The 27,631-nt window shown below is 48.3% G+C and overlaps 1 pseudogene across 1 annotated transcript; it reads right to left on the reverse strand.

The window, feature by feature from the left end:
- Positions 1 to 1,747: 1,747 nt before the first annotated feature.
- Positions 1,748 to 26,508, reverse strand: LOC309797783 (zinc finger protein 541-like; annotated as a pseudogene). The gene is made up of 14 exons: positions 25,738 to 26,508; positions 22,234 to 24,094; positions 20,437 to 20,495; positions 20,072 to 20,229; positions 19,747 to 19,914; positions 18,528 to 18,853; positions 12,899 to 12,962; positions 12,162 to 12,304; positions 11,653 to 11,756; positions 10,089 to 10,164; positions 9,442 to 9,530; positions 5,712 to 5,852; positions 5,347 to 5,528; positions 1,748 to 5,229 (listed from the first exon to the last, which is right to left on the reverse strand). The product of its transcript is annotated as a zinc finger protein 541-like (transcript).
- Between the last annotated feature and the right edge of the window lie 1,123 nt (positions 26,509 to 27,631).

The following is a 27,631-nucleotide window of genomic DNA, read 5'->3' on the forward strand; positions in this document are numbered from 1 at the left end:
CATACCACTAAGTGCTGTGCCACCAACAAGAGGATTGTTGAAAAACGGAATGATCTAATCTTTAAAAGGGAAAAATAAATTTGAATAGAAACAAACAGAATGGGATTGATTGGTAGGATCATGGATCAACTTAATTTTCCTTTTCCTGTATATCTGAATTTTCCATGTTTCTGTACTCCTTGGGTAAATGAGTAGCAGTTTTTTTTTTTTTTTTTTTAAGATGTTGGGGGTAGGAGTTTTTAGTAATTTATTTATTATTTATTTTTGCTGTGTTGGGTCTTCGTTTCTGTACGAGGGCTTTCTCTAGTTGCGGCAAGCGGGGGCCACTCTTCATCGTGGTGCGCGGGCCTCCCACCATCGCGGCCCCTCTTGTTGTGGAGCACAGGCTCCAGACGCACAGGCTCAGCAGCCGTGGCCCACGGGTCCACCTGCTCCACGGCATGTGGGATCCTCCCAGACCAGGGCTCGAACCCGTGTCCCCTGCATTCGCAGGCAGACTCCCGACCACTGCGCCACCAGGGAAGCCCAGCAGTTGTTTTTTATAATTTCATTTTTGATTTTTTTCTTTGACCCATGAGTTATTTTAGAAGAGTGTTCTGTAGTTTCCCAATACTTGAAGACTTTTTTCTCTTATTTCTTTTATTTATTTATTTATTTTTGGCTGCATTGGGTCTTCATTGCTGCGCGAGTTTTCTCTAGTTGTGGCGAGTGGGGGCTACTCTTTGTTGCGGTGCGTGGGCTTCTCACTGCAGTGGCTTCTCTTATTGCGGAGCATGGGCTCTAGGCTCGCGTGCTTCAGTAGTTGTGGCACGCGGGCTCAGTACGTGTGGCTTGCAGGCTCTAGACCGCAAGCTCAGTAGTTGGGGCGCATGAGCTTAGTTGCTCCACGGCATGTGGGAGCTTCCTGGACCAGAGCTCGAACCTGTGTCCCCTGCATTGGCAGGCGGATTCTTAATCACTGCGCCACCAGGGAAGTCTGCAATAAAGTATTCTTAAATTAACATATGTACTTTTGTGTGTGTGTGTGTGTGGTACGCGGGCCTCTCACTGTTGTGGCCTCTCCCATTGCGGAGCACAGGCTCCGGACGCGCAGGCTCAGTGGCCACGGCTCACGGGCCAACCGCTCCGCGGCATGTGCGATCTTCCCGGACTGGGGCACGAACCCGTGTCCCCTGCATCGGCAGGCAGACTCTCAACTACTTCGCCAACAGGGAAGCCCCATTTTTTTTTTTAAACACATTATGCTACTCCACACTGAATAGACTATAGTATAGTGTAAACATAACTTATGGGCACTGGGAAAGAAACAAAACTCCTATGATTGGCCTTATTGTGGTGGTCTGGAATCGGACCTGCAGTACCTCTGAGGTATGCTGATACTTGAGCGACGGGAGTCAAAACTGAGAGCAGAGGTTCTCTAACTCTGGTTTCATTAAATAGCTGGTGAGACTGTTAAAAATTCAGGTTCAAACACACCTAGTGCCCAGATCTTAGTTTTTAATACTGTTCTCCAATAAAAGTAACAAGGGCCCCTTGGATAAACGGCTGGTTCTAGGACTGGGCAGGAAATTATACAGGATGTGCTTAGAGTATCTTGTAGTTCCAGAACAGAAGTCTCTCAGCCTCCATCTCGTTGTCTCTCTCCTTCATAGACACACACACACACACGGGGTATGTCAAAGAGACACAGGAGCCAACTGAAAGAGCTCCCGATAGTCAAAGCTGGAACAATCTGAGCAACAAAGTAGCACTGGATAATAACCCAGTCTATAAAATCTCCGTGAGCCCATGCTGATATAAATGAATGACTGAACAAAGAAATAAATGGCCGTGCATGATTCCAAATAATTTATGTGGCTATTCTGCCCTCAAGAAGTTGAAGCATGACTCTTCACACCTTACGCATGAACTGTGCACAGTGACTTCCTTCCACAGATGACAGTATTGGGGGCGGGGACTAAGTTTACAGCGTAGAAACATGACAAACATTGTCAGCCAGGTGGTGGAGGTTAACGTCAACAGTGACAAGTCACACTGATACTGTGCACCCTGAATACCATGTGAGGACAGTGGCACTTCACTTCTGTGGTCTTCCTCCCCCTCGGATCATAAGAAACATAAGACAAACCCCAGCTGAGGCACATTCTCCAAAATACCTGACCACGACTTCTCACAGCTGTCAACAAAAACAAGGAAAGTCTGGGAAACTGTCACAGCCATGAGGAGCCTAAGGAGATGTGACAACTACATGTAATGTGGTGTCCTGGGAGGATCCTGGCACAGAAGAGGGACATGAGGTAAAAACTAATGAAATCTGAATGAGGGATGGACTTTAGTTAATAATAATATAGCAATATTGGTTCATTAATGGTAACAAATGTACCATACTAATGTAAGATAAGAATAGGGGAAACTGAGTGTGGGGTATATGGAAATTCTCTGTACCATCTTCCCAACTTTTATGCATATCTAAAAACTAGTCTTCTAAGAAAGTTTCTTTAAAAAATTTAAGTTCCAGGGCGCTACCTCCAATGATTCAGATTAGGAAAGTCTGTGGTGGGGTACAGGAATTTGCATTTTTTACAGGACCCCTAGATGATTACGATGCAGATAATTTGGGGTTGAGAAAACAGTTTTCTGGGGGTGGAGTTTGTCTGGAGGGAGGTAATTCACAAGAAACCTTTGCCCAACTCTCTTCTTACATTCAGAAATTCTTCTGGACCACCCACTTGTGGTTGCCAGATAAGATGGGGGTGAGTTTGGATAACCACAAACAGTTTGGGTTCCCTGCCCCTCTAAGCAGCACTATTGTAAAAGTTTCCATTTGTTTAAAGCTGTTAAGTTTCAGCTTAATTTCTTATGCAGCAATAGATAACTAATATACCACCCGACCATGAAGCCAGAGACTTTCATTTCCAGTGTCATCGGGCTTCACTTGTTATGGAGCATGGGACCCACACGGTGACAGCAACAGCATGAGTGCTCAGGTCATACGGGGCACCTGCCAATATCCGATTTACATTTTTCTCATCAAGGCTTCCCTGGTGGTGCAGTGGTTGAGAATCTGCCTGCCAATGCAGGGGACACGGGTTCGAGCCCTGGTCTGGGGAGATCCCACATGCCGCGGAGCAACTAGGCCCGTGAGCCACAACTACTGAGCCTGCGCGTCTGGAGCTTGTGCTCCGCAACGAGAGGCCGTGACGGTGAGAGGCCCGCGCACCGCGATGAAGAGTGGCCCCCGCTTCCCGCAACTAGAGAAAGCCCTCGCACAGAAACGAAGACCCAACACAGCAAAACAACAACAAAAAGTTAAAGGGTATTAAAAACAAACAAACAAGCCAGATATATGTGGGTAGGCATTTTCCATCCCAGTTACAGAATGAGAAAACTGAGACTCAAACAGGGCAAATGACTTGCCCAAGGTGGCAAAGAAGGAAGAAGAGCCAGGCTGTAGATTCTGGTTCATCTGATGCCAGAGTCCTTTCCCCAACCACAGTGCCCGCACCGCTTCCAACTCAACTTCCTCCTCTGCTCCTCCTCCCTCCCCGTCTTTTCAGATGGACTGAGCTGAAACCTGGCCCTTCTGTGAAGCCTCCTGACACCAGCGTTTGCCCTGCTCCCCTAGCCAGTCCCTCCGAAGGCAGCACATAGTTACAGACACAATCACGTCTTAAGCCATCAATCCTCTGAGGTGTCCCTCTTCCTCATCTCAGTTAACAGCATCTACTCAGTTGCTCAAACCCCAACCTGCCCTGCCAACCTCCATCTGTCCTTTTCCTTACCAGCTCTCCCTGTGACGTGAGACCCATCAGCAAGTCTGAATCTACTTCGAACATGATCTCTAATCCTTGCGCTTCTGGCCTCTTCACTGCTACTCCAGCCCAGGCCACCATCTCCGCTGAGAGCCTTCCAGCTACTCTCCAGGATTCCCGTCTTGCCGCCCACGGCCCCCACACAGCAGCTAGAGCTTTGCACAGCCTCCCCTGGTTCCCGTGGCAGAGTCTGTGCTTTGCCTCACCGGGGCCTGGAAGTGGGTCTCAGCCTCAGCAGCATCCTCAGTGTGGCTTCCCACTCCCGTGCCATCCACCTGCCAGCGTCTGCCACTCCGTCACTCCCTCGGACTTGGCCCGCTGCTGTACTTTCCTCGTCACTTTGTGGTGGACACAAGGTCTGACTCCCCAGTGGCCGTTTCTGCTTCCTCTTCTTTTCCTGGCAAATGGGATTCCAGTTTGGATCGGGTGACAACAAATTTGAGGGAACACACTGGTTCTCCCCACTCCTGGAACTGGGGGGAACACAACTTATGCTTTTGTCCTGGAGACAAATCTTGAGGGTCTGGGATAACGGTGGCCACTTGCCTTTCCACTGCCACGGATCAGTTCAGAAAGAGCACGGGCTACAGTTCTGGCCGAGGAGACGTGAGGGGCGTTCCGTTGGGCGCTGCTACAAGCTTTCCTCACTTTTAAAAAGGGGAACAAGGAAGGGAGGGAGCTGCTCTCTGCCCTGCACCCTCCGAAGGTTTGGGTGCTCCGCGTACAAGAGGGGATTCTTGCTGCTGCTGCTGCAGCCGACTTGCAGACGCTGGCCACTGCTGGCAGGCCTGGACTTCACCGTGGAGCCACTGGCACCACCACGTGTCCTGAGAGCTTAAACCTACGCTGACTCCTCTGTTATTACGGCCCAAAGCATATGCACTATAGATATCTAAACTCACCTTTTTGCTGCTTTATCACTCCTACCTTCCCGCTCCTAAAATGTAAGCTCTGTGAGGGGAGGGGCCTGTCCCTCCATCACTATGTCCCCATCACGTGGACTGGGCATTGTCTGGCACAGCTACAGCAGGTGCTTGATAAATGCTGGCTGCATTAATGTATGAGGGTCCTCCAGGGCAGGGACTCAGTCACTGTGGCTTCTGGGAGCAGCAGGGGCTCAAAAGCCTTCGCTGGATCAACAGGCAGGGAAGCCAGAAGACAGCTTCTTAAGAAACAAATTTAATACTATATACAAGGGAAAACGTACAGAAACAACAAAGGAGACGCAACAGGGCTGGAGGTGCCCATCCCAACTAGCTGCCCACGCAGAGGGCCGATGCCAGCCCCTAGCTCGCCCTCCTCCTCCTACAGTTGGAAGGGCTCCACGGGCCACCTTGCCCTGACGGTGGGATCCACGTGGTCCTGAAGCCGGTGCCACTTCATGTGGGCATTCCGACCCTTGATCTTGCCAAACACCCTGAGGAGGCACCAGAGGACACAGGGGTCAGAGCAGGGGGAGGCGGGTAGCCCTGAGGGGGGCACCCCAGAGGGCTGAGGGCAGGCGGTGTGGGAGCATCTAGGGAAAGGGCGGTACCTCTCACACTTCTGGCAGGGAAAGAAGCCCTGGCCCTTGCTGCTCCCCGGCAGCTCAGGGGTCCGCTTCGAGCTGGTGTTTGGGCTGGAGTTGGGGATGAACTCCCTCCTGGAACTCTCAGTAGGCCTCTGTAATTCGGGGGTTGGACGGTGGCTGGGTTTCCTCCGAGGGCTACGAGTGACCTGCAGAGGGGGCAGAGGTGATGAAAGGGTGCTGACCGCCCCGCCGCCCTTCTAAGGGAGAAGCAGGTGTCCAGAGCATCCAGACGTCGCGGGGTGCACCCCCCCGCCGCCACCCAGCTTGGATGAGCACCGGGCATCCAGATCCGTGCTGAACTCCTGAAGCCCTACCGCGAGACCCTCTACCTTTGCTTCTGTCCTGTCTGCTTCACCCAGCTCTCTCTTGACCCTCTTTTCCGGCACTGGGGCTCGGCCACAGTCAAAATCGATCATTTTCTTCTGCATGTAGTAGAACTCGACACACTGGGCTACTGTTTTTGTCTGGACCTAGTGGAGGAAGACAGAAGCTGGCTAAGGACAGTGCCTCAGGAGTAGCAGTGAGTATGGCCTTGACGCCCTAAATCCCCTCCCCATGGGGCCAGCCGCCACTTTTTGAAAGCCCTCCTGAAACGTCTCTCCCCTACGGCTTCGTATGCTCCTCTGCTACGGGGGACAGAGAATCACAAAGTCCTCCTGGGGATGAAGGAGTTCAGAGAGAAGCCACCAGAGTCAAAACCATCTAAGCTCTGCATGCTCTGAGCAACAAGGCTGGACCAGGAAGGCTTCTCTCCAGGAAAACGCACACAAAGGTACACACGAGGACGCTCACTGTGACATCATGTGGAGCCACATGTCTACCGACAGGGACTAATTAAAGCAGAGTGTCCTTACGTGGTGGATACCTCATAGCCTTATGCGACAGCTAGGCAGAGCCCTCCAAAAAACTGAAGAGGGAGGAATACTTCCCAACTCAGTCCATAAGTTCAACATTTCTCTGACACCAAAGCCAGACAAAGATATTACAAGGAAAGAAGGCTACAGACCAATGTCCCTCATGAACATAGATGAAAATTTTTAAACAAAACTTTAACGAACAGAATCCAACAATATATATATGTATATGTATATATATGTGTATATATATATATATATATATACACACACACATATATATACATATATATATATATATATATATATATATATATATATATATATAAAGGACAATATACCATGACTAAGTGGAGCTCATCCCAGAAACGTGAGGTTGGTTTAACAATCGAAAATCAATGTAATTCATCATATTAAACTTAAAAGAAAAATCATATGAGCATCTTGATAGGTGCAGAAAAAGCATTTGATACAATCCAATGTCCATTCCTGATGGAAAGTCTCAGCACAATAGGAATAGAAGGAACTTCTCTTCAACCTGATAAATGATACCTACAAAATCCCTACAGCTAACGGTGGAGTGGTTTCCCCTCAAATATCATGAACAACACAAGGATTTCCACTCTCACCACTTCTACTCAATACTGTACTGGTGGTTCTAGAGTGCAAAAAGGCAAGAAAAAAAGTAAAGGCATCCAGGTTGGAAAGGAAGAAAGAAAAGTGTCTTTATTTGCAGATGATATGACTGTCTATGTAGAAAATTCAGTGGAATCCACAAAAAAGTTACCAAAACTAGTAAGTTAGTTTGGCAACATTTCAGAACACAAGATCAATATAAAAATCAATTTTATTTCTATACATAGTAGCAACAAACCATTGGAAACTGAAATAAAAAAGAACTCTATAACATCATAAAAAACACAAGTACTGGGCTTCCCTGGTGGCGCAGTGGTTGAGAGTCCGCCTGCCGATGCAAGGGACACGAGTTCGTGCAATGGTCCTGGAGGGATCCCACGTGCCATGGAGCGGCGGGGCCCGTGAGCCATGGCCGCTGGGCCTGCACGTCCGGAGCCTGTGCTCTGCGGCGGGAGAGGCCACAATGGGGAGAGGCCCGTGTACCGCAAAAAAAAACCCAAAAACAAAACAGAGAAAAACCAAGCGCTTAGGAATAAATCTGACAAAAAGTATGCAACAACTGTACACTGAAAACTTCAAAACATTGCTGAAAAATTAAAGATTGAAATAGAGAGATATACCCTGTTCACGAGTCAGAAGACTCAATATTGTTAAGGTAACAACTCTCCCCAGTTGACCTATAGAGTCAAAAACAGTACCAATCAAGTTCCTAGTAGGAATTTTTATTTTGAAATTGACAAGTTATTTCTAAAATTCATAGGGAATTAAAAAGGATGTAGAATACAAAAAATAACTTTGAAAAAGAATAACAAAGTTGAAGGACTAACATTTTCTAATTTCAAGACTTAGAATAAAGCTACAGTAATAAAGACAGTATGGGAATAGCTTAATAAAAGACAAACAGATCAATGGAACAGAATACAGGGTCCAGAAGTAGATGCATATATATATGGCCAACTGATATTTAACAAAGGTACAAAAGCAACTGAGTGGAGAAAGTATGGTCTTTCCAACAAAAGGTATTGGAATAAATATCCATATGCAAAAATGAACTCACCTCGCACCCCATACAAAAATAAACTTAAAATGGATCACAAATCTAGAAATAAAACCTAAAACTATAAAACCTCCAGAAGAAAACATAGGGGAAAATTTTTGTGACTTTGGGTTAGGCAAAGATTTCTTAGATACAACACGAAAAGCACAGTCTATAAAAGAGAAACTAGTAAGTTATGCTTAAGCAAAATTTAAAACTTTCTTCAAAAGACACTGTTAGAAGACTGACAAATGGCATATTGGGAGAAAATATTTCCAAAGCATATATCTGGATAAAGGACTGGTGTTCAGAACAAAATAAGAACTCCTACAGCTCAATAAAAACACAGACACTCCAATAAAAACAGAGGCAAAAGATATGAACAGACAGCTCACCAGAGAAGGTGCACATAGAGCAAAAAAACACAAAGATGCTCAGCATCATTAGTCATTAGGAAAATGGAGTCAGATGCTACTGTACACTCATTAGAATGGCTAAAATTAAAGAGACTTAGCATACCACGTGTCGACGAGGGTGTGGAGCAACTGGACCTTTCATAACCTGCTGGTGGGAATGGGAAGTGGTAGAGCCACTTTGGAAAACAGTTTGGCAGTTTCTTAAAAAGTTAAACATACATCTACTATAAGTTACCCTCATTCCCCTCCTAGGTATTTATAATCCCAACCCCGTGTCCGCAAAAAAAAAAAACAAACAAACAAAAAAACCCAGTACATGTCCGTACAAAGACTTGTATGTAAATGTGCAGAGCAGCTTTATCTGTAGTCATCAGTAACTGGAAACCACCAACAGGTGGATGATTAAATGAACGGTGGTCCGTCCACACAGTGGTATACTCCTCAACAGTAAAGGGATGAACTATGGGTACACATGACAACATAGATGAATCTCAAAATCATTAGGTTGAGTGTAAGAAGCCAGACAAAGCAGATCACATGCTGTATGATTATTCCATTTATATAAACCTCTAGAAAATGCAAACTCATTTAGAGTGACAGAAAGTAGACAAGAGTTGACTAGGGACCCGGGTGGCAGGAAGGAAGGGTTGCAAAGGGGCAGGAGGGAACTTTTGGGGGTGAAGGATACTCTCATTATCTTGATCATGGTGGTGGTCTTACAAGTGTATAACTATGTCAAAAACATTAAATCTTACACTTCGATTATGTGCAATTTTGCGTACATCAAGTTAAAAAAAAGCAAATTAATCAGCAGGATATTAAGTATATGATGTCATCCTTTTTTGAGAAAGTGCATATAGGTGTGTAAAATCCATATGGGCAGTAAATACCTGTCAGGTTATCAATCAGAAGTAGGATTGTGGGGAGGGGTCTGGAGGGCTTTATTTGGAACATGGGATTCATTTCTGTACCGTTTCAGGTTGTTCCAAGCAATGGCATTGTAGTTGTCAACTGTTCACAGCATGAGCAGAGTATCGTCCCTGACAGGCCCTGCAGTTCTAGCGCCTCGGCCGTGTGAAGGAGCCTTGTCTACACCAGCCTGCCATGTTCGCCTTACCATCTTGTGTATCAAGTAGAAGTCCTTCTTGTAGGCACAGAACGCCTTCTTAAAGAGCCTCTTCTCCATGGAGGTCCAGATGTCCGAACCTATTGGAGAAACAGCCAAGAGGAGGAAGGCTGTTTCTCCTTCTGGGACCACAGCCACGGCTGAAGTGCAGACTCCCCTCCTTTTTCAGGCCACTGAGCGCCACTTATATGCCAAGATTTCTGCTAAGCCCCTTACTTGCTTTATCTCACACAATCCTCACAAAAACCTTAGCAGGTAGGGGCTATTACCATCCCCACTTGACAGGTGCAGCAACTTGAGGCTTCCTCTGGTTAAGAGACTTGCCAAGGGCAGCCGTGGGCCCCTGGTTGCCTGACTCCAAGGCTGGAGTGCTCAACTGGGAAACCTGAGCCCACCCCAACCTGGCACCCCCCTTCTGGCCAGGAAGAGCCCACGAGGGAACCAGTGGAAAGGGGAAGGTTGGATCCAACTAGAGAACAGCACCCACTGAGTCCCCCAGAGAGGACGGGCCCTTCTGGGAGGGCAGGTGTAGGCCCCAAGAGAACTCCGGGAGGCACGTGCAGAGCTTGCCATGGAAAGTGACTGGCTCGCAGGGGCCTCAGCCAGGCCAAAACCACGCGGGCAGCCACGCTCGTTACCTGTGTAGTGATAGTTGGCGAGAGGGTGAGTCCGTGGCTTCTGGGGTCCTCTCAGTAACAGGGTCTCCAGGGCAACCTGGAACGAGAGGAGTGGTGGGCAACTCTCTGAGGGAGGGAAGGTGAGGTAGAGGCCCACCTTCATTCTTTCATCCATTCAGAAAATATGTGCAGCCCTCCCTAAAGCCACCCCTACCCCAGGGCGACTCAAAGTGTGGTCGGTCTGTGGACTGGCCACCAGCTGTGAACCACTTGGGACACATTGCCTACAGCACTAAGCGGACTGTTGAGTGCAGCTGACGTTACCTTTTTCATAGCAAGATTTACTTGATGACGAAACAGTGTGTGGACTTATTCTGGCACAAGCTCCTTATTTCTTCAGGGAGCAGCATTTGGAGCGGCACTGCCCCCGCCCTACCCCATGTTATGGTCCTCATAGCACTCATCATTATCTATCACTTTTAAAAAATGTATTTCATGTGCTCACTCTCCTAAAATGTAAGCCCTGCAAAGAGGGGGCATTTGTCTTGCTCAACAGCATAACCCCGGTCAGGACTCGCTATGCAGTTTGCAGGACCCAGCGCAAAATGGAAACACGGGGCCCTGTGCTCAGAAACTATTAAGAATTTCAAGATGGTGGCAGCAGAGCATTAAACCAAGAATGGGCCCCTGAGCTGGCCCCAGCCTGATACCATGACATCACCAGGTATCAGGAGGACCCAGTAAACGTGTGCTGATTACTCTGCTGAGCACCCACCACGTGCCAGCCACTGCCTCTCAGCTTGAGAAAAAGCACCATGTAGCCCTGACTCTTGGGTCTCCAACTCGGGTGACGTGACTTCCTCTCCCACTACACACAGTTGGACTTCTTCATTGTCTAAACTTCAGGATTGTGAGGAGGGTCCTTGGAGGAGGCAGAGGCATTTCTGTTGCATCAGAGGTTTGCATACACCATTTTTTTTTTTTTTTTTTTTTTTTTTTTTTTTTTTTTTCTTTTTGCGGTATGCGGGCCTCTCACTGTTGCGGCCTCCCCCGTTGCGGAGCACAGGCTCCGGACGCGCAGGCCCAGCGGCCATGGCTCACGGGCCCAGCCGCTCCGCGGCATATGGGATCCTCCCAGACCGGGGCACGAACCCGTATCCCCTGCATCGGCAGGCGGACTCTCAACCACTTGCGCCACCAGGGAGGCCCATGCATACACCATTTTTAATCCAAAAGTCAATGTTCAGTAAATAAACCAGATTAATGCAGGCCCTGAGTTGGTTCTGCTAGGCACCGCCTCCCCAGTGCTGCGCTGAGATGAGGTAACGCTGGAGGAACCCTGGTGCTCTGCTGTCACCCCAGAGAAATAACTGATTGAGCCCGTATGTGTGCATTTCCCCTACGTTCAAAAGGACACCACCAGTCCCAAAGCGACCAGGGAGAAGGGTGGGTGGCCAGCCTTTGGTTCTCGTGAGCTGCAAAGCCCCAGGTAGAAGGCACGTGTCTTGCGCCTAGAGCCCCTGGCCCTAAGAGAGCAGGGAGCTTCCCACAGCTCCTCTGAGCACCCCCCTCGCCTGCACCGCACCTGGATGTTGCCCTGGGCTTCATGCAGGCAGTGCAGAGCGAGCTCCAGGTTGGTGCCCCCGCCCGGCATCACGTTGGAGCAGGCCAGGTTGCAGAGTTCGGTCACTGTTTCCAGCAGGCAGCCCGGCAGCGAGAAGGAGAGGAGACACAGAGGGTCAGCAAGTGCCAGAGAGGAAACCTCCCCAACAGCACAGATGGGGTGGGGGGCTCCTGTCACCATCTCCCTCACCTCTCTGTTACAAGCAGGCTGAGGGAAGGGAGGGACAAGGAGGATGGGCAGAAACCCTGCTCCTGGCACCTGCTCTGGATGGCCTGCCCAGCTACTGGGTGAGAGGAGAGGTGGGGCAAGGGACTGCAGCACAGCAAAGCAGTCCTGCGCTGAAGGCCAGCTCTGCCCACCCCACCCCCGCCTGGGGATCACTGCTTCTTGGTCAAGGTGAGAACTGGGAGGAGAAACCCCTTGGACATGGAGGAGGGCTCTCAGGAACCTGGCCCCAAAGTCTCAGTCACCTCTATCCTGCGTCTTCGGGTTGGTCATCACATCTCCCCATGGCTTCCAGACCAGAGTAGCTACATGCTCGTCACTTCCAGCCAGTGATCTGTCCTGGAGCTCTGGGATCTCAGCCTGAAACTGGCTCCCTATGTTGATGTGTCTGAAATGAGGCCACACACACGGACATAAAAGGCATATGTGTGTGACCAAGATGGGAAATACAAGAGAGATGTGCGGTGAGCCCTGCTCACCAGGGCTGTGGAACCCACCTTTTGGCCATCTCTCAGACACAGGGAGTGCTCATCAGCCCAGTAGACACGCTCTGGTATTCCAGAGACCTCTTGAGGGATACTTCCTTCCTTCCTCCAATTTGCTTTTTCGCCAGATTTCTGGCTTCAGGCGTTTGGGGTCTAGGACAGGGGAGGTATGTGCTGATACCTGGCATTCTGCTGTATCCAAGGTAACATCCAAGCTACAAAACAGTATCTCACTGCGCCATCACCAATTCTATCTAGAACCCCAGGGTGCTGGGCATTCTGTCTGCAGACATCCAACTATGGTATGTCTGGACAGAAGGAATATTGGGGAAACACCTGGAGAAATCCACCACTTCTCTCCTAGAGAGGTTCTGGGTCTAGACCTGACTTTCCCGTGATGAAGGCTCCCTTGGGAAAAACCGACACTGGAATGCAAGGAGGGTAAAAGCATCCCCACATTGCAAGGACCCTCAGGTTCTAAGTCTGTTCCAACTCACGGTTCAGTGCTGATCTTGCTGTTGTCCTTCACCACACTGATGCCAAAAGAGCCGTCCATGTGATCTGGAAAACGCCCAAAGAAGAGGCTCAAGGAGACTGGCTACAACTGACCCATGAGGCCCTTTTTGCCTGCCTTTCCAGAGCAGCTAAAAGCAGGCTCTTCAAGATTGCATGGTATACACACACTACTGTATATAAAATAGATAATCAAAAAGGACCTACTGTATAGCACAGGGAACTATACTCAATACTCTGTAATAACCTATATGGAAAAAGAATCTAAAAAACAATAGATATGTGATTATGTATAACAAAATCACTTTGCTGTATACCTGAAACTAACACATTGTAAATCAACTCTAATCCAATATAAAATTGAAAATTGGAAAAAAAAGATTGCATGGTATGGAGTTTCCTCAAAAATTAAAAGTAGGACTACCATATCATGCAGCAAACCCACTTCTGGGTATTCATCCAAAAGAACTGCAGTCAAGACCTCAAAAAGATATCTGAAAAGATATCTCCCATGTTCACTCCAGCACCATTCATAATAGCCAAGATGTGGAAACAACCTAAATGTCCACTGACAGATGAGCACATAAAGGTAATGTGACATAAACATACAATGAAATACCATTTAGCCTTAAAAAGAAATTCTGCAATATGCAACAACATGGATGACCATTGAGGACATAATACTAAGTGACATAAGCCAGTCACAGAAAGAGAAATACTGCATGACTCCACTTATATAACGTATCTAAAGTAGTTGAATTCATATTGATAGAATCAAAGAGTGGAATAGGGGTCACCAGGGGTTGGGGCAGTGGGAAATGGGAGGTTACTAATCAATGGGCATAAAGTTTCAATTAATCAAGCTCTAGAAATCTGCTGTATAACATTGTACCTATAGTCAACAATACTGTATTGCACACTTAAATATTTGTTAAAAGGGCAGATCACAGATTAACTGTTCACATCACAATAAAATAAAAAGATTGCATGGAAGTGGGATAAGACTTCTGAAAAAGTAGAGTAAGGAACTCGGCAAAACAACAGATTTACTGACAAAAATCATTAAAAAAAAAAGAACAGTAAGCTAAAGTCTGCAAGTTGTCCTAAAGGCATACAGCATTTTAAGAAATACTCATTCAAGAAAATCTACTAAATCTCGGGAAGAACAGTGAGAGTCTGTGGCACTGGAGCCATGGCCCACTCCCTTACCCACCTAGCCCCCAGCTCTTTGTAAAGGAAGCTCTACCCAGGTAGGTGCAGCCAAGGAGATGGGGGCTTCTTCTTCCCCTGGCTCCCATGCTTAAAGAATTAAAGTAAGATAAAATAAAAATTTCTCATCAAAGAGAAAATGCCATCAAGAGATGGAAATTATTTTTTAAAAAGATACAAATGTGGACTTCCCTGGCGGTCCAGTGGTTAAGACTCCACGCTTCCACTGCAGGGGGCATGGGTGTGATCCCTAGTAGAGGAAGTAAGATCCTGCATGCTGTGTGATGCAGCCAAAAAACAGAAGAACCAAATGGAAATAGTTCAGGGGTTAAAAAAGTACAATAACCAAAATAAGGCTCAACAGTAGATCTGAGCTGGCAAATGAAATGATCAGCAAACCTGAAGATAGAACAATGGAGACTATGAAATCTGAAGAACAGAGAGAAAAAAATATAGGAAAGTGAAGAGAGCCTCAGAGAAATGTGAGATGTCATTAAATGCAACAATATATATGTAGTGGGAGTACCAGAAAGAGGGGAGAAAGGGACAGAATATTTAAAGTATTAATGGCTGAAAATTTCCCAACGTTGATGAAAAACAATATGTATATCCAGCAAACTCTACAAACTCCAAGAAAGATTAAACACAAAGAGCTCTACATCCAGACATAACATAGGCAAAATGTGGAAAGCAAAAATAAAGATAAGATCTTGAAAGCAAAAAGGGAAAAACAATTTGTTACATACAAGGGCACTACAGTAAAATTAACAGCTAACTTTTTAAGAGAAACGATGTAGGTTACAAGGCAATGGGATAATATATTCAAATTACTGAAAGTAAAAAAGTGTTAACCAAGTATCTTATATTCAGCAAATTATCTTGCAAAAATGAAGGTAAAATAAAGACACTCCCAGATAAATAAAAACTGAGGCTACCTGTTGCTGGCAGACCTGTCTTACAAGAAATATTAAAGGTGAAATATTATTCAGCCCGCAAAAAGGAACAAAGTACTGATACATACTGCAACTTGGATGAAACCTAAAAACATCATGCTAACTAAAAGAAGGCATTCATAAAGGACCACATACTGTATGATTCCACTCATATGAAATATGCAGAATAGCCACATCGATAGAGACAAAGTAGATTAGTCGTTACCCATGGCTGGGGACGGGGAGGATGGAAAGGAGGGACTGCTAATAAGTACAGGGCTTCTTTTGGGGATGATGAAAATTTCTGAAAACGGATGGTAGTGATGGTTGCACAGCTCTGTGAATATACTAAAAACCATTGAATTCTATACTTTAAAGGGATGAATTGTATGGTATGTGAATTATATATCCCTAATAAAGATAAATAGTAAAGAAAGTCCTTCAGATTGAAAGCAAATGACATCAGATGGTAACTTGAATCCAAACCAAAAAAAAAAGCGAAGCGCTAGTAAATATGGGTAACTATAAAAATCACTATGATTACATATTTCTTTTCTTTTTTTAATGGCCTTAAAAATAACTGCATAAAACAATATGTATTGTGGGCCTCTAACATATAGAAATATAATATATGTGACAGTAACTGCACAAGGAGCACAGCTGCATTGGAGTAAAGGAATATCACCTCAGACAGTAACTCAAATCCACAAGAATAAATGAAGAGATCAGAAATGGTCAATAAGAAGGTTAATATAACAACCTCTATAAATCATGCTTGTTTTCCTTTATTCTGTGTTTTTACACGAAATAAAAGTATATAAAGCAAGAAACATGACCAGTAAGGTATTACTGGGTCTCTCACATATAATAGCAAAAGAGTTAGAAGGAATAGAGCTAGATAGGAGCAGTGTTTCTATATTTCACTGTTAATGAGTTATTACACATCCTAACAGATTCTGATAAGACATATATTTTAAGTCCTAGAGCAACCACTAAGAAATGACTAAGACACAGTGAAAAATTAACGGAATTAAAATGTCACACTAGAAAATACTCACTTAATACAAAAGAAAGCAGGAAAGGAGGAACAGAGGGAGAAAAAGACATGTAACATATAGAAAATAAAAAGCAAAATGGCAGATGTAAATCCAACCATATCAATATAACATTAAACAAGAAGGGATTCAACAAACCAATCAAAAGGCAGAGTTTGTAAGACTGGATAAAAAACACATGATCCACCTAATGGTGTCTAGAGGTAACATGCTTTATTTTCAAAGACACAAATAGGCTGAAAGTAAAAGAAGAGAAAAATATATACCAAGCAAACAACAACCAAAAAAGAGAATGGAATGGCTATATGAATGTCAGGCACATTAGACTTTAAAACCAAAAATATTACTAGAGATAATGATAAAATTATTGTAATAATGACAAATGATGTCACAATCACATCCTAATGATAAAAGGTCAAGCCGTGAGGAGGATGTGACAATTACAAACATATACACACCTAAAAACAGACCCCCAAAATACACCAAGCAACAAACGACAGAACTGAAGGATGAAATAAACCATTAAAAAATAATAGTTGGAGATTTCAATACTTTCAACAGTGGATAGGGCAACTAGGCAGAAGATCAACAAGGAAATTGAAACTAACTAGACAAAACAGACAAAATACAGCATTCCACCAAACATCAGTAGAATACATTCTTCTCAGATTCACATGGAACATTCTTCAAGACAGACTGGATTCTAGCCCATATAACATGCCTCAATAAATTTTAAATTTTAAAATAAATTTAAGGGAATTCCCTGGCGGTCCAGTCATTAGGACTCCACGCTTCCGCTGCAGGGGGCATGGGTTCGACCCCTGGTGGGGGAACTAAGATCCTGCAAACCGCACAGCACAGCCAAAAAAAAATAAATAAATTAAATAAATTAAATTGAAAAAGAAACAAAGTATGTACTCTGACCAAAAGAGAATTAGAGTACAAATCAATAAAAGGCAGCAATTTGGAAAATTCACAAATATGTGAAAATTAAGCAACACACTCTTTAATAGTCAGTGTATTAAATAAGAAGTGGAATGATAAATTAGAAAATACTTTAGGTGAATGAATATAAAAACACAACATACTAAAACTTACAAAATGTAGCTAAAGCAATGTTCAGAAGGAAATCTATAGCTGTAAAATATCTGTATTAAAAAAGAAGAAACATCTCAAATCATTTATGGTCAACTGACTTTCCACAAAGGTAGCAAGACAGGGCTTCCCTAGTGGCGCAGTGGTTGAGAGTCTGCCTGCCGATGCAGGGGACATGGGTTCGTGCCCCGGTCTGGGAAGATCCCACATGCCGCGGAGCGGCTGGGCCCGTGAGCCATGGCTGCTGAGCCTGAGTATCCGGAGCCTGTGCTCCACAACGGGTGAGGCCACAAACAGTGAGAGGCCCACGTACCACAAAACAAACAAACAAACAAACACCTCACAATGAGCTACCACTTTACACCCACTAGGATGGGTGTAATAAAAAAGACAGCTAAGAAGTGTGAGCAAGGATGTGGAGAAACTGGAACTTTCATACAATGCTGGTGGAAATTTAATATGACCCGGCCATTTTGCAAAGCAGTCTGGCAGTTCCTTAAATGGTTAGACATAGTTACCCTTTGACCCAGCAATTGCACTCTGAGTTATATACCCAAGAGAAATGAGGACTTATGTCCAACAAAAACTTACACATAAATGTTCTTAACAGCACTGTTTGCAATAGCCAAAGGACACAAACAACCCAAATGCTCGTCAACTGATGAATGGATAAATAAAATGTTGTCTATCCAGAGAATTCAATATCATTCATCCATAGAAAGAAATGAAGCACTGATGCATACTACAACATGAACCTTGACAACATTATTCTAAGTGAACAAACTAGACACAGAATGTCACGTATTTTATGATTCCAATTACATGAAATGTCCAGAATAGGGAGACCCGTAGAAAAAGTAGGTTGGTAGACTGGTGGTTGCCCAGGGCTGAGGAGTTGGGGGCTACAGGGCCTGTGTGTCACCGCTCGTGGATATAATCTTCTGGGGTGATGAAAATGCTCTAGAATTAGATTGTGGGATGGGTGTCCAATCCTAAGAATACACTAAAAAATCACTGTACACTTTAAATGGGTGATTCATATGGCATGTGAATTATACCTCAATAAAGCTGTTTAAACAATTACTCGAAAGGGCAGGCAGAAGGGTGGTTAGGCTAAATGGCGTCTATTTTCTTTCTGGCTACAAAGTTATAAGCACCTAGAAGGCTGCTGGTCCCAGATGGTCCTGGGATAGTTCTGAACAGCAACGGGACCCCCAGAGCAGACCCAGGCGTAGGCCAGAGAGAATGGATGGACCAAATTCTACAGGGGGCGGGGGTCTGGCCCCCCGCAGGCCCATCATGGGGTGATCAAGCTCACTCACCAAGCATGGCGCTGATGAGCCTGTCGGGATGGGCCCGGGCAGAATGTGGAACAGAGAGTGTTGAAATACAGCCCAGAGCCCTCCCGGATGGGGCTGAGCATCGGGGGCGGTGTGTAGGGACGTCACTGGGACAGTCCCTTCAGGAGGTGGTCCATCAGGAACACGGGCGAGCGCAGGCAGCTCTGGCGGCATCCTCCCGGGCCCGGCTCCCCAGACATGGAGGGCGGAGGAGGGATGAGCAGTGCCTTGGGCCGGAGGAGCTTCATCCGCTTCTTGTGTTGGCTGCTCTCCTTGCAGTCTCTCTCTTCCCCGTCCTTCTCCTGTCCCTGGAGAAGAAGAGACTTCAGAACCACGGGGGTCACCTGAGGCCACCGGCCCCAAAGCTCAGACCTCAAGATGGCCTGAGAGTGGGAAAGGGTACTGACCAGCCAAATGCACACCCAGCATGGCCATGCCCAGAGTCCTCAGTGCAGGAAGCCGGGCAGGGCCACCACGCCTGAGCCAGACTCCAGACCCTAAGCCGGGCGACATTTGACGCTGGGGCCTTCTCAGGCAACCCCCCCCCCCCAAGGAGAGGCCCTCACTCAGACCATTTTGGAAACTCATGTCCGTTGTTAAAGTGACTGGCACTTAAAGTGTGGGGGCCAGACGGATGCAACAGCATGACAAAAGGAAAACCTGTTGCCCTCAAAACGACAGCAGCTCCTGCGAGACAAACAGTGGGCTCCATGCACCCCGTACCCGAGTCCAGCATGGACTTCTCCAGGTGGGGTCTTCCAGCACAGGCTGAAGAGACGACGGCTTGACCTTGCTACACTCTCTCTTACCTCCACGCAATCTCCCCTCCTCTCTGCCCATCTTACCCCTCCTCATCCTCCAGCTCTCAGCTGCAACACCCCCTTCCTCAGGCAGGGTCTCTGGTGCCCTCGGGGCTCCTACAGCTCCCTCTCCCAGCCCGGCCCGTTCTGGGTCGTCAGTGTCCGGGGATGGGTCTATCTACTCCGCTGGGCTGGGAGCCCCAGGAGACGGGGGCAGGCCTGTTGTGGTCGCTGCGGTGTCCCCAGCCCTGCCCAGCACAGGGCCAGACACAAAGGAAGTTCACTGGAGGTTGAAGGGATGAAGGAACACGCAAATCAAGCTCTTCTGGAGTCAGGATTTGGGGGCTTTTCTCACAGCTCCCACTGGCAGCTGGAAAGCAGCCGGAAGGAAGTGCACCCACCTTGCTCCCCGGGGGATGGTTTGCTGGAGCCACTGGCACCGACACTGGGACCACCAAAGGGGCTGCGGTCATGTTGTCCAAGGACTTCCTGCCTCCCGGGGAACTCTGCCTGTCCCCCTCTGGCCTCAGCACCTGTCTTGGTGGCTTGCAAAACTCCATGCCACACACCTACACACAGAGAAGAGCCAGCCCTTTAAGAGACACAGTACGTAGGGAGCAAGGGGCCCCTCCAGAGCAGCACAGCCCTGACTCCCGGCCCCCAGCCAGGCTCCCTGCAGGAGGACGGCTCCATCCTGAGATGAATGGCAGCTTCAAGCCCCTTCACCTGGGGCTCCTGCTTCCCTCGAGGTGACGGCCACTGGTCGCTGTGAAAACACGTGGCTGCTCAGCCCTCTCTCTGTATAAAACATCTGGCTGCAATTCTTGCAGACGTAAGTGCTCCTTGGCTCTGCCCAGTCTGTGGGACCACCACTGTGCTGGTTCCTGTGGGGAAGAAAGGGAGAATGGGACTCCGTCCCCAAACACTGATCCTCTGACAGCTTTGGACGAACCCTAAAGAAATGGACATGATGCCCCCGATTCTCCGTGGCCTGGTGCTCACCCCTTCAGGAGTGAAGCATCCAGAGCTCGCTCACCCAGGGCCAGCACATCAAAGCCACCAGAGTTCTCCCGAGGGGCTTCGGAACTTACCAGCCACCCGCCATGTTCTCCTCCTTCATCGGGTTGGGGAGCCGGTAGATATTTCCACCCTGAAGACGAAAATACATCTGAGCCAACATATCAGAAATGAGATGCAAGAGTGAAAACTATAAGACTTGGAAGAAAACACAGGTATAATTCTTGGTGACCCTGGAGTAAGCAGTGGTTTCTTGGATGACTCCAAAACCAAACAAAAGACAGACGTATTGGACTTCATCAAAACTTACAACTTCTGTGCTTCAAAGGACATCATCAAGAAGTGAAAAGACAGAATAAGAGAAAGAAGTTGCAAATCATGTATCTGATAAGGGACTATGTATATTTCTGTATCAGTGATACATAATGAACTCTCACAGCTCAAAAATAAAATCACAACCCAATTTAAAAATGGGCAAAGAGTCTGAATAGACACTTACCCAAAGAGGATATACAAATGGCCATTAAAAGATGCTCAGGATTATTAGCCATCGGGGAAATGCAAATTAAACTATAATGAGATTATCATTTCCCACCCACTAAGGTGAACCAACTGGACAGTAACAAGTGTTGGTGAGGATGCAGAGAAACTGCAGGCCTCATACACTCTGGGTAGGGATATAAAACAGCACAGCTTTTTGGAAAAGTCTGGCACTTCCTCCAATAGAATTACCCTAGAGCCCACCAATTCCCCTCCAAGGTATTTCCCAAGAGAAATGAAAACATATGTCTAAACAATAATCTGTACACAAATGTTCATAGCACCATTATCACAATGGCCAAGAAGGGAAAACAACCCAAATATCTATCAGCTGATGAATGGATAAATAAAATATGGTGTTTCCAAACAATGCACAAGTTACCAGCGATAAAAAGGAGTGAAGTTCTGACCCGTGCTACAGCACAGAGGAACTCTGAGAACATCAGGTTAAGTGAAAGAAGCAAAAGACACAAAAGGCCACGCAGCGTTAGGATTCCAATCACATGAAGTGTCCAGAATAGGCAAATCCATGGAGACAGAAAGTAGATGCATGGTTGCCAGGGGCTGGGAGGGATGGAGAGATTGCGGGTGACAACCAACAGTGTGGGGTTTCTTTTTGCGGTGATGAAAGTGTATTGGCAAAGAGTGGCGATGCGAGCACGACCTCGTAAACAAACTAAAAACTACTGGATGGTGCACTTCAAGATGGCGAATTAGATGGCACGTGAATATTAAAGCTGTGGGGAAAAAAAAAAGGAGGAGGTAGCTGTGGTGCGACAGGAAGGATGCTGGACCTCGGAACATCACGAAGAGACGTGGCCAAGCTCTCTGCGCCCAGGACCTCGTGGGCACTATGTGGGAGGACCCAAGCTGCTCCAAAAGGGCGGACCAGTGCCAGGCCTGCAGTAGGGGCCAAGTCGGACTTGTGGACCTGTGATTCACAACCAGAATAGACACAGCATTTCACGTACAAATATCAAGGGTAAAGGAGCTCTGCCTTTACATTCTCTGAAGAAGTGAAGGAGGCAAATCCAAAAGGAAGCGAAAGGCAGAAAGAAAGCAAACAGAAAAAGTTCAGTGAAGAAACATGATGCAAAGTGTCTCTGACAACTCTAAAGCCCTGTTCTGTTTTGTGTGTGTGTGTTGCAGGGCGGAGGGTGATGGGAGGAACCATCACTTCTCTGGACCTTCATTCCCCCCTCTGTAAACAAACTGCATCTGAGGATTTGCTGAGGTTAAATACAGTGCCTGGACAAGTCAGAAACACGGACTCAGGTAAGGACGAGACTCTGCCCCCCGCATGGTCAGGTCCCGTGAGAGGGCCCTGGTACCTGGATCCTGTTGAGTATCATCAGCTTGGACTTGGAGTCCCAGGGGGGATCCGCTGGAGGCCCGGCCAACGACGAGAAGGAGGCCATGGCTACCTGGCTTGGAGAAGCTGCACAGCAAATATCCATTTTCACTTTCTCCTTCCGGAAGTGCTGGGCCCCGGAGTTGCCAGAGAAGAGCCTGTAGCCTCCGCCCCAGGAGCAGGCCGGGCCCTCTCCACCTTTTGTGGCCCCGGAAGCCGTGCCATTCTCAGCCTGGGCCTGCTTCCCTGGGAGGTGGGCTCTGGATGGCTCCTCCCCTCCTAACTGGGTCTGATGCAGGCCCCGAGGGAGAAGATGTCCCTAGGTCCAAGGTCCCTTTCGAGGATCTCAACTGCTTGGCCAGAGAGGAGATGTCTGGGTTTCCAGGAGGGTCCAGGGACGCCGCCGTGGGGGCAGGTGGAGCAGCAGCCACTTTTGGTCTTCCCTTTGTGTCCTGGCTCACGCTGCTGGGGGAGGGCTCTGTGGGTAAAGCGGGTGTGGATTTTCTCCTGCGGGCTAGGGATCCCTCTGGATCAGGGTTCACGGGGCCAGCATGGAGAGAGTCAACAGTGGGTGCCACAGGTGGGGGTTGCTGTGGCCACGGCCCCTGCAGTGACTTCAGGGCAACTCGATTGCCGTCGGGTGTGGGAAGCTGGGAGGAGGCGGCGGCCACCTGGGTGTGGGAGAAGATCCGCTGGGACTTGGTGATCATCTGGAACACCTGCATCTGCTCGTGGCTCACCAGAGACTCCTGAGACTTCAGGACCAGCTGCTGGAAGAGCGGTGTGGCATCCGACGGGAGGCCGCTGGACTTCTGGCCGTCCTGGGTGCCAGGCTCACCAGGGTTCTGCCACGAGAAGGAGTCGCAGTCGAACTTGCTCTTCTTGGAAGCCCAGGAGTCGTCTTCCCCGCTGGTGCTGACATATCTGGGGTCGCCCGAGGCCTCCCCCTGGGCCTTCAGGAGCGTGGGAGGGAAAGACGGCGTGTCCTCCAGACCGGTGCACTGGCTGGGTGAGGGCTCCCCAGCAGGGGAGTCGCTGCTGAGCCCAGGGCCCGGCTCGGAACCCTCCCGGGACGGCACTGCAGAGGGCTTGTGGACGACAAACATACTGTTTCCTTTGCTCTTAGGGCAGCCCGACAGGTTTCAGAGCCACTGGAAACTGTGGCTTGATGGCTGGGAACTGGCGGGGACAGTCTGGCCATGGAACAGAGGCAGGCAGGCGGGCAGGGAGCGCCCTCGGGCCAGCCCTCCAGGGATGATGGGGGCTGGAGCAGCGGCAGCTCCGGCTCGGCTGGGTCGGGGCCGCTGTTCTCCGCTGCCCGTGAGTGGACGGCTGTGAACACGTCCATGGCAGGCTCCTTCCGTGGGGGCCGGGGCTCCTCGGGAACCTCAGTGCCCAGGGCTCCTGGGGCCGCCGGGGTGCTGGCTGGGCCGCAGGAGGAGGACCCTGACGAGGGCAGGGAGGAACAGGCCGTGATCCTCCCTTCGCCGCTGTCTGAAGGCCCTCCCAGGGCTGGCCCGGGAGAAGGGATCTTCTGGCAGATGCTGCTGCTCACGATACAGCGCAGGAGGTCTCGGTTGGACAAGAGGGAGATGGGGGATGGGGCTTCCGGGGGCACCAGGGACCACAGGCTCGCGGGTGCGGGCTGGCAGGCCACCTCGTGCACATGGGGTGAGTTCCCGCAGGGCTCCTCCTCCGGAGGGGCCTCCTTGAGGATGCACAGGCCGTGCTGGACCTCGTAGTGCCGGCGCACGGAGCGGTAGTCGCTGTAGCTCTTGCTGCAGCCCTGCTCAATGCACACAAAGGGCTTGGACTTCTGGTGGGTGAGCGTGTGCCCAGTCCTGGAATCACATGAGGAGAAAGTTAGTGGGTGTCTCGGCGTGGGTCACCCACTGCAGGAGCCCAGGCGTGTCCCCAGGGGGCAGCAGCATCGCAACTCAGAAACTGTGCTCAGACCCTATGAGGAAAGACCCCTGCTACGGCCAAAGCCGTCTGGAAGGGGGAGCTCTTGCCCTCACCCCTAAGCAAACCCCTAATCTGAGATTAAAAAAATCAGTGGGAGCCAAGTCAGAGTTCCCCAAAGTGGGTTCCTAAGGAACACCAGTCTCCAGAGTTGCTCCCTGAGGACTTGGGCTCAGCTGGCAAATAAGTTTGGGAAAAACACTCTTTACTTCTTGGAGGTTCCTAGGAGCAAACTGAAAAGCCACAGAGCAGATAAAGAGATATCTGTTGAACTTTCCATGTCTCTCAAACTTATTTGCCCACAAAACCATGTTTTTAAAATAGACCCTTTTAGCATCCCCGAGAAGCAGAGAACCAGAGTTCTGAGAACAAACTTAAGGAAACGCTAACTTGGGGATGATCCTTCCTTGAACAAAGGAGTCTTCGCCTTCCCACAGGAGTCCTCTAGACAGCTACCTGGGAGCCCCACAGCAACAACAACAAAAAGCCAAATGTGCCTATAATTTCTGCAAATATAAACGAATGCAAGTATGTATTATATTTACATCATACTTATACCTGCATTAATATATTATAAATATAAACAAATGGGTAAATCACCCTCTGGGTTCCCAACAATCCTACTCCGGATGGTTCTAATCAATGGAACCAAGTAAATAATGAAACCCTTTCCCAAACGTGGACCCTTGGCCTCCATCTGAGGGAAGCAGCAGAGAGGGCATCCGGAGACCCACTTTCTAGCCCTAACTGTTACCAGCTTGTGACAGGAGTAAATCATTTCCCATCCTTAATGGCGAGAGGGGAGAGGATACAATGAAAGCGGGATTCATCGAAGGCTCAGTAAAGGCTGGGGGAGCTGTAAACATGCAAGGGATCGTCCTCTCCCACTTACGAGTCTCTCAGTTTGAAAGTCTGTCTCTCCTCCCTCGGCAGCAAGAAAAGCTTATCATTTCTAAGACATGAAGAAGAAACGGAATTCTGCTCCTCTTACACTGAGCTTGCTTTTGAAAGTCAAGTTTAAAAAAAATCGAGTTAATAAAAGGTGGAATTAAAAGAGGAAAAAAGAGAGTGAACACTGCATTGCCATGTTCTAGAAACAGGCATTTCAGAACCCCTCACGCCCTGGTGTTATGCCAACATATATTCCTCATGGAGTGCATATCTGTTCTGCTCAGACACCTACCAAGGACTCTGAAACTTTCTCTACACAGTTAGCCCAACTCCCTCCATGACAAAATTGCCTCTGGAGTGTGTTTTGAAAGCACATGGGTCCTGCCTGCAAATCGCAGCGGCGCTCTCCTCACTGCAGTGAATCTGGAGGCTGGGGAGGGCGGGCTGTCCGGGGCAGTGTAGGCCCTGCCCCGACAAACACTGACCGTGGTAGGAGCACAGGTCGCACACATCTGGGACACCCGACGGTGGGGGGCGGTGCAGGTGGATGGGATGGGATGCAAAAGAACCAGGAGCACGCCCAGCCCCCAGCAGCCCCCTGAACAGACGTCCCGACCAGACTCCTACATACAGGTGGTCCTGACGCTTAAAGGCCTTGCTGAAGATTTTGCACACGTGTCTCCTCTCCTGGCTGTGGGTCAGGTAGTGCTTGCTGAGAGGACTGGCGCTGCTGAACACCTTCCCGCAGAGGCTGCAGTCCAGGAGTGGGTTCTGAGGGGACCTGTGCTGCCGCTTTCCTTTCCTTGTGCTCCCAGACGTGGCCCTGCCTCCTTCGTTAGCCTCTTTGGGCACCTTGAGCACGCCTAGCCCCAGGTCTAGACAGAGGGAGAAAGCACAGGTTATGACATCCGGGGACATCGGAGCCCGGGCGGAAGCACTCTACCACCCTCGGACCAACTTCAGCAGCTGAGTCCAACTCAGGGAGTTGGCCGAGAACCCCAACTTCAGCAGCTTCACTCGCAGAGAAGACCAGGCTTAGCACCAGGTGAGGGGGAGAAGGGACCCTGGTCAGGCCACACCTCCAGGGCGGCACCCAATCTTGAAGCCACACTTGGGGGGTAAGGGAGGGGACAGCAACAGTCTGAGAGCTTCCAGGACAGAGTGACTCGACAGGCAGGACTTCATGACGGTAACATCAACAGCACACTTGCAAGTGCAATCCAGAAATGCACAATGCAAAATCTTAGAAAAGTTTAAGTCCTTTCTCCCAGCCAATTCCACTCTGGGTTTTTTAATTAAGGAAATTAAGGCAGATCTGTACAAATTAACGGAGATCTTGCAGTGAACTGCAAGCGAGTTAACTGCAGCATTGTTTTTCCTGGTGAAATGTGAGAAACCACCTAATAACCGACACCAGGGCAGGTGGGTGACTGCATTCTGGTCTCAATGGTCTATGGCGCAGGCATTTAAGATACAACTGTAGGAAAATATCCGTTGACGTGAATGGATGTTCATGCCATACCACTAAGTGCTGTGCCACCAACAAGAGGATTGTTGAAAAACGGAATGATCTAATCTTTAAAAGGGAAAAATAAATTTGAATAGAAACAAACAGAATGGGATTGATTGGTAGGATCATGGATCAACTTAATTTTCCTTTTCCTGTATATCTGAATTTTCCATGTTTCTGTACTCCTTGGGTAAATGAGTAGCAGTTTTTTTTTTTTTTTTTTTTAAGATGTTGGGGGTAGGAGTTTTTAGTAATTTATTTATTATTTATTTTTGCTGTGTTGGGTCTTCGTTTCTGTACGAGGGCTTTCTCTAGTTGCGGCAAGCGGGGGCCACTCTTCATCGTGGTGCGCGGGCCTCCCACCATCGCGGCCCCTCTTGTTGTGGAGCACAGGCTCCAGACGCACAGGCTCAGCAGCCGTGGCCCACGGGTCCACCTGCTCCACGGCATGTGGGATCCTCCCAGACCAGGGCTCGAACCCGTGTCCCCTGCATTCGCAGGCAGACTCCCGACCACTGCGCCACCAGGGAAGCCCAGCAGTTGTTTTTTATAATTTCATTTTTGATTTTTTTCTTTGACCCATGAGTTATTTTAGAAGAGTGTTCTGTAGTTTCCCAATACTTGAAGACTTTTTTCTCTTATTTCTTTTATTTATTTATTTATTTTTGGCTGCATTGGGTCTTCATTGCTGCGCGAGTTTTCTCTAGTTGTGGCGAGTGGGGGCTACTCTTTGTTGCGGTGCGTGGGCTTCTCACTGCAGTGGCTTCTCTTATTGCGGAGCATGGGCTCTAGGCTCGCGTGCTTCAGTAGTTGTGGCACGCGGGCTCAGTACGTGTGGCTTGCAGGCTCTAGACCGCAAGCTCAGTAGTTGGGGCGCATGAGCTTAGTTGCTCCACGGCATGTGGGAGCTTCCTGGACCAGAGCTCGAACCTGTGTCCCCTGCATTGGCAGGCGGATTCTTAATCACTGCGCCACCAGGGAAGTCTGCAATAAAGTATTCTTAAATTAACATATG

This window comes from Mesoplodon mirus (genome assembly GCF_964341445.2).
Source record: "Mesoplodon mirus genome assembly, contig: HAP1_SCAFFOLD_973, whole genome shotgun sequence".
Lineage (NCBI taxonomy): Eukaryota > Metazoa > Chordata > Mammalia > Artiodactyla > Ziphiidae > Mesoplodon > Mesoplodon mirus.